The sequence below is a fragment of the Mesoplodon bidens genome (genome assembly GCF_964165515.1).
Source record: "Mesoplodon bidens genome assembly, chromosome: 11".
Lineage (NCBI taxonomy): Eukaryota > Metazoa > Chordata > Mammalia > Artiodactyla > Ziphiidae > Mesoplodon > Mesoplodon bidens.
In genome coordinates, this window is record NC_138167.1 from 67,982,738 (window position 1) to 67,988,737 (window position 6,000).

The window sequence follows — 6,000 nt, forward strand, 5'->3', positions numbered from 1 at the left end:
CCCGGGGGAGCCCGGTTACCGGCTTACCCGGGTCCGTTGCATTCTGTCGCCCCCTGGCGGCCCTCCGGGGAACTGGCCCGTGGTGTCCTCTCGAGCCTCTTGGTCTCCGGGAGGGTTAAAGCGAAACCGAGACAGAGAATCTGGCGATTCTAGTTCTGCTCAGCCGTCGCCCTGGCAAGCGACCTCGATTCACCTTGAAGAATGGAACTGACCTCATTAGGGAGTTGAGAGGCATGTGCTGGGTCAGTTTTTCCCTAAACTCAACCATTCAGCCAGCTGGGACGCTTTTCTAAATTCTCCCCCACAGGCCATTAAAATTATACAGGAAAGTGATATCTATGTTTATTGCATTCCTCAATAAAAGCTGTAACATAATATGTACTTAGAGCTCTTTTCCTTTGTTTCTTTTATTACTGAAATGAATTATTACAGAAATAAAATGCAACCGCATTTACCACATTGATTTAGGGGCATATACACACTGTCAAGACTCACTTTTTAAAGACGGCATAGATTTGACCAGGGTTCAGATTCTGACTTGACTGCTTTCTAAACTGTATGACCTAGGACAAGTCACTTAGACACTCTCCATCTCAGGCTTCTCATCTGAAACACGGTTGTGAGAATTCAGTGGGTGTCTGCAAAGTGAACCCCAATCAATGCTCCCCACCCACTTTCTCTGCTGGACTTTTCTCCTTAGTACTTATCTATCTAGCACTGTCTATTTCCTTTCTTCATCGTGTTTTCTGTCTTCCTCCCGCACTGGAATGTAAGCTCGGTGAGGATGAGGAATTTCAGCTATTTGGTTCACCGATGTATCCTCAAGGCTTGAAAGAGTCACTGGCACGTAGGTGTTCAATCAACATGGATTGAATAAATGAATAAGCTGAAACTATTATTCATAAGCTTTATGGATGAAGGGGTGCAGGAATGTGCTCAACATTGCACAGCGAGTGTGTGTGTGGGGGGGAGCCAGATCGTACTTTCAGTGAAGGCTCTAGGCTTGCCTCACTGAGTCCTGGAGAGCAGGGATTGGTGAGGGAGTCAGGAAGTGGCTACGCAGGTAGGGCCTGGCCCAAACTGGGTGTCAGGGTAGAAGGTGTGGAAGGAAGGATCTGAGGATGGTGACGAAGGTGAGGATGCTGAAAGGAAGGAGGACCAACATAGGAAACAGGAAAGGCAGGAATTGGGCCTTTGGCAGCTGTTCCCTTCTCCACCATATGCAAATGTGTTCCCCTGAGTGACTTGGGTAACCCCTAGGAGGGGGTGGTCAAGTAGAGCTGAGCTGTCCTTGAAGCAGCTATAATCAACTAATCCAACTGCTGGTTTTCTCTGAGGTGGCTACCTGTGTCAAAATCCCCTGGGGAACTAATGAAGAATTCAGGCTCCTGGGCGACCTCATATTCAAGTAGGACTCCCGGGACGTGGCCCAGGAATTTGCAGTCCAAAGTTAGCTTTATCCTATGCTCAGTCCACTCCCGGCTCCCTGAACCCCCTTTGCCTGCTCTGGTTCCTCAAAGACCTTAGATCCGAGATGTGCACGTCTGGGGTAATACAGACCCACTCGATAGTCTGACTGCGCAGTGTGGATGATCACTGCAGTTTAGCGGGATCCTGGTGTCCGACCTTCCTCTGCCCCAGCTCTTCGTAACATCAGCCTCTCCCAGCTCGGTGCTCAGGTATACCAGGTAGGGTCACATTCGCTGTGTGACTGAGTTGTGTGCCAACAGGGTTAGAGGATAAGGGGCTGGGGACTGAAAGGTCTGAGCAACCCCGTTCCGCACCCCCACCCCCATCCATACCCCTTTCCAGCGGGTAGGAAGATCTGGTTTTTACAGAAGGGTGTGGCCACAGAGGCCGATATTATGACCCTCCTTCCACTGGCTGGAAGGAAACTAGAGACCACGGATTTCACCAATAGGAAGGCAATATGCAAATATTGCCCAGCGTTAATTGGCTGATGGACAGATGCGTACCATTCATTCTTGTGCTCTGAGACTTGGAGCTTGGAGCACAACTTTGAGGTAGAGGTTGCACTTGGAAGCAATTATTGAACGCCCACCTTGTGCCAAGTCCTGTGTCAGGGCATACAGGGGTGAATAAGACCGGCAAGGCACCACCTTCGTGGAACTTACATTCTAGTAAACTAATAAGAACATAAATAAATGCACAATTTGTTTTCTAAATTTCAGATCTGGGTGGTGCCACGAAGACAATGCACCAGGGAGCTGTAACACCAGCGATGCTGTAACAAGTCCTGCAAGGGTATATTCTAAGAGCAGCAGAGGAGGACAAGACCAATTACCCTGGTGGTGGAGTGAGAGGTGGAAAGAGGAGGTGCCCTTGAGCATGGAGCTAAAGACGGAGGAGGAATTTCCTCCCCTAGCTGAGGGGGCAGTATGTGGGAAGTACATACTGAATTTTAGGAACCCCAGGAACTGTGGGGTAGATGGAGGGAAGAGTGTGCAGGGCAGGAGAGAGCAGACTTATGTGACTTTGGGCAAGTCTTTTACCACCTGAGCCTCAGTTGGCAGAGGATTAAATATAATGTAGAACACATAGTATATATGTGCACTCAATAAATGCTAAATAAAGAAAGCTCCAGGTGGTGACCACTACTGTCATACTGGGAGAGCCCCTCAACTGTGTTCCCTAGATTTAGGGCTTTGGTCCTACCCCTCTCTCTTCCCTTTCCCCCAAAGCTTATACCTTCAGGGCTTCTGTCTTCACTTCTCCCCCTGGAACTTAGCACACTGGCATTTTGTCTTCCTGCCTCCCTAGGGGACAAGGACTCCAAGTAGAGCAGGAAAGGCTTGGATAAGCTCCAAGAAGGGACTTCCTTCTCTTTCTTTCAGAGTTGCAGCTGCTCGGAGGAGGGGACAGCGTGCATTTCCCACAGATTTAGAAAATTCTGGAGCTGGAAGAAAGGTTTGCGATAACATATATAGTCCAGAGCTTTTTTTTCTTAATTTAATTTTTTTTTTAGATTTTTTTTGATGTGGACCATTTTTAAAGTCTTTATTGAATTTGTTACAATATTGCTTCTGTTTTATGTTTTGGTTTGGGTTTTTGGACACGAGGCATGTGGGATCTTAACTTCCCGACCAGGGATCGGACCCACACCCTCTGCATTGTAAGGTGTAACCACTGGACCGCCAGGGAAGTCCCTAGTCCAGAGCTTTTCAATTTTTTTTTTTTTGACAGATATCCAATGTAAGAAATGCACTTTACATCTCAAGTTTACAACTCAAGTTTTATGGAGGCTGAAGTTTGTAAAATTTAGGGACCTCTTTAAAAAAAAAGAATATAAAATTATGTATGCAAAATCAGGTATTTATTTAGAGCAAAAAAAATAAATTCCTATAAATTAAAAACTTTAAAAGTCTGACTGGGATTTCCCTGGTGGTCCAGTGGTTGAGACTCTGAGCTTCCACTGCAGGGGTGGAGGTTCAATCCCGAGCCGGGGAACTAAGATCCCTCATGCCGTGTGGCGTGGCCAAAACAAACAAACAAGATATAAAAAGTAAAAAAAAAGAGTCTGACAAGCACCATAATCATAAAGTCAGAACAATAAGAAATTTTCACTAAACTACCTGACGTATTGCTTTACTACCTTTTTTCCTGCAATTTGAGGATGCATGCTTTTCATATAGCAGTGACTTTCTTATATTTTCTATAAAGAGAAAGAAAAGTCAGGCTTCTAGCATATTTGATCAAAATGTTTTTTGTTTTATTATTTTAGAAAAGTTTTTCTCAGCTTTGTAATCAGTTTTTGGTAATGTCACGTAAACTTAAAATGTTTAATTTTGTCAAATTTGGGAAAGACAAATTTTCTGTGTTGCTTCACTAGGAGCCGCAGACTTTGTCCGGACAAAATGTGGTGTGTATGAGACAGAACCCCATGAGTCATGATATATAAAACATTTGAAGACATACACAGATGTACTTGCTATGTACAGTACTGTTATGGGTTGGTGTCCTACAACAGAGGCATCCTGGTTAATTCTATTGCACACGAGTCTCCCGCCCCAAAAAGAAAATAGCATGTGGTGCATTTATAATTAGATATGCTGTGTTATTAATTGTGTTCCCAATGGCGTGGACTTTTGCTGTAACTAGATCAGTGGGAACTCAATCCTCCACATGTAAGTTTACAGGTCTGAGAATTGGAAGAGTTTTCCATAGACTAGCTTCTGGCTCTGTACAATGCAGACCTGGGTTCTCCTCCACTGCCCACATTCTTCCCATGTCAGGTGCCAAGGTGTCATGGTCACATAGTGATGTGACCTCTGTCCCTGCACCTTTATGTCAGGACACCAGGTGAATTGACATGGTGACTGGGTATGGGTGATTGGAGTATTTCTGGGAACCATTCCCTACACTGGGATGCTAGCAATCACCTAACTGTTCTAGAAGTTGACTGTGAACCTTTTAACTATAATCTACTAAACTCAAACTAAATGTGTCCAACTCAATTTCACATGAGTTGGATCTCAGAGTAGTCGGATACAGCCTTTGGAAAGAGAAAAGTGTTTTACTGATATGGAACAATCTTCAAGATATATTAAGAGAATAAAAGTCAAGGTACGAGGCAGTGCGGCACACTTGCACCTGTGTGGTGTGTAGGGTATCTCTGGAAGGAAGAAGGAGAAGCGTATTCGCCTCTGAGTAGCTGTGGGGACCGGGGTGGATGGGGGACTTGCTTTTCCCTGTAAAGCTCCTTTGAGCTTTGTGAAGTGTTTTTTTTTACTTGACCAAAGTATTTATTTATTTATTTTTTAAACTTTATTGGATTATAACTGCTTCACAATGGTGTGTTAGTTTTTGCTTTATAACAAAGTGAATCAGTTATACATACACATGTATCCCCATATCTCTTCTCTCTTGCGTCTCCCTCCCTCCCACCCTCCCTATCCCACCCCTCTAGGTGGTCACAAAGCACCGTGCTGATCTCCCTGTGCTATGCGGCTGCTTCCCACTAGCTATCTACCTTACGTTTGGTAGTGTATATACGTCCATGCCTCTCTCTTGCTTTGTCACAGCTTACCCTTCCCCCTCCCCATATCCTCTAGTCCATTCTCAAGTAGGTCTGTGTCTTTATTCCTGTTTTACCCCTAGGTTCTTCATGACATTTTTTTTTCTTAAATTCCATATATATGTGTTAGCATATGGTATTTGTCTTTCTCTTTCTGACTTACTTGTGAAGTGTTTTTTAAATCGCATGCATGTCTTCTTTTTCTTTTTCTTTTCTTTCTCTCTCTTTTTTTTTTAGATAAATGCTTAAAAGTTGACAGTCTATTTTTCAACCTAATTTAGATTGTTCTCTTAGTGGCCAGCAGGGGGAGGCAAATGCTTTCCCTCTCTTGGAGAGAGGCTTCCCCTTCTACAACCTTCAGAAAACACCATGGCTGTGCCCTGTAGCTGGAACCCAGACTCCAGGTGGGGTCTTAAAAGGAAAATAAGTGAAAATAAGTTGTCATTACGAACTCTAGGGAATATCTGATTTTTAAAATAGCTTTATTGAGATATAATTCACATGCCGATCAGGAGCTGGGCACAGGTGGGAATTCTCGGTTGGGAATTGTAATCCAGGTGTTGCTTCTGTACTCCATGGATCTGCCGCATCAGCTGTGACCAGGCCATTAAGGCATCCAAGCCCCCATTGTCCACAGGAAGACTGGGTGCTCTGGACACAGGGGCAGGAACCGGGCTCAGGGCTGAGGTTTCCTCCCTCTCCCCCGGGAAGGTCACTCCAGGACTACCCAAGTAACAGAAACAGTTTGCTTTATTGTTTAATTTCTAGAGAGATGTTCTCTATGGAAAAAATGTTCCTCTTGCCACTTATAAGAAGCAGAACATAGAACATTATGGTCTCTTGTGTAAATCCACCCAGTACCACATGTGCATAGGTAGGTATGACCCTGAGAAGGAGACTCCCGGGTCCAAAGGACCTGGGTAACATGCTGGGAGGGGGTGGGGGGAAGAGGAAGTGAAGGGGCA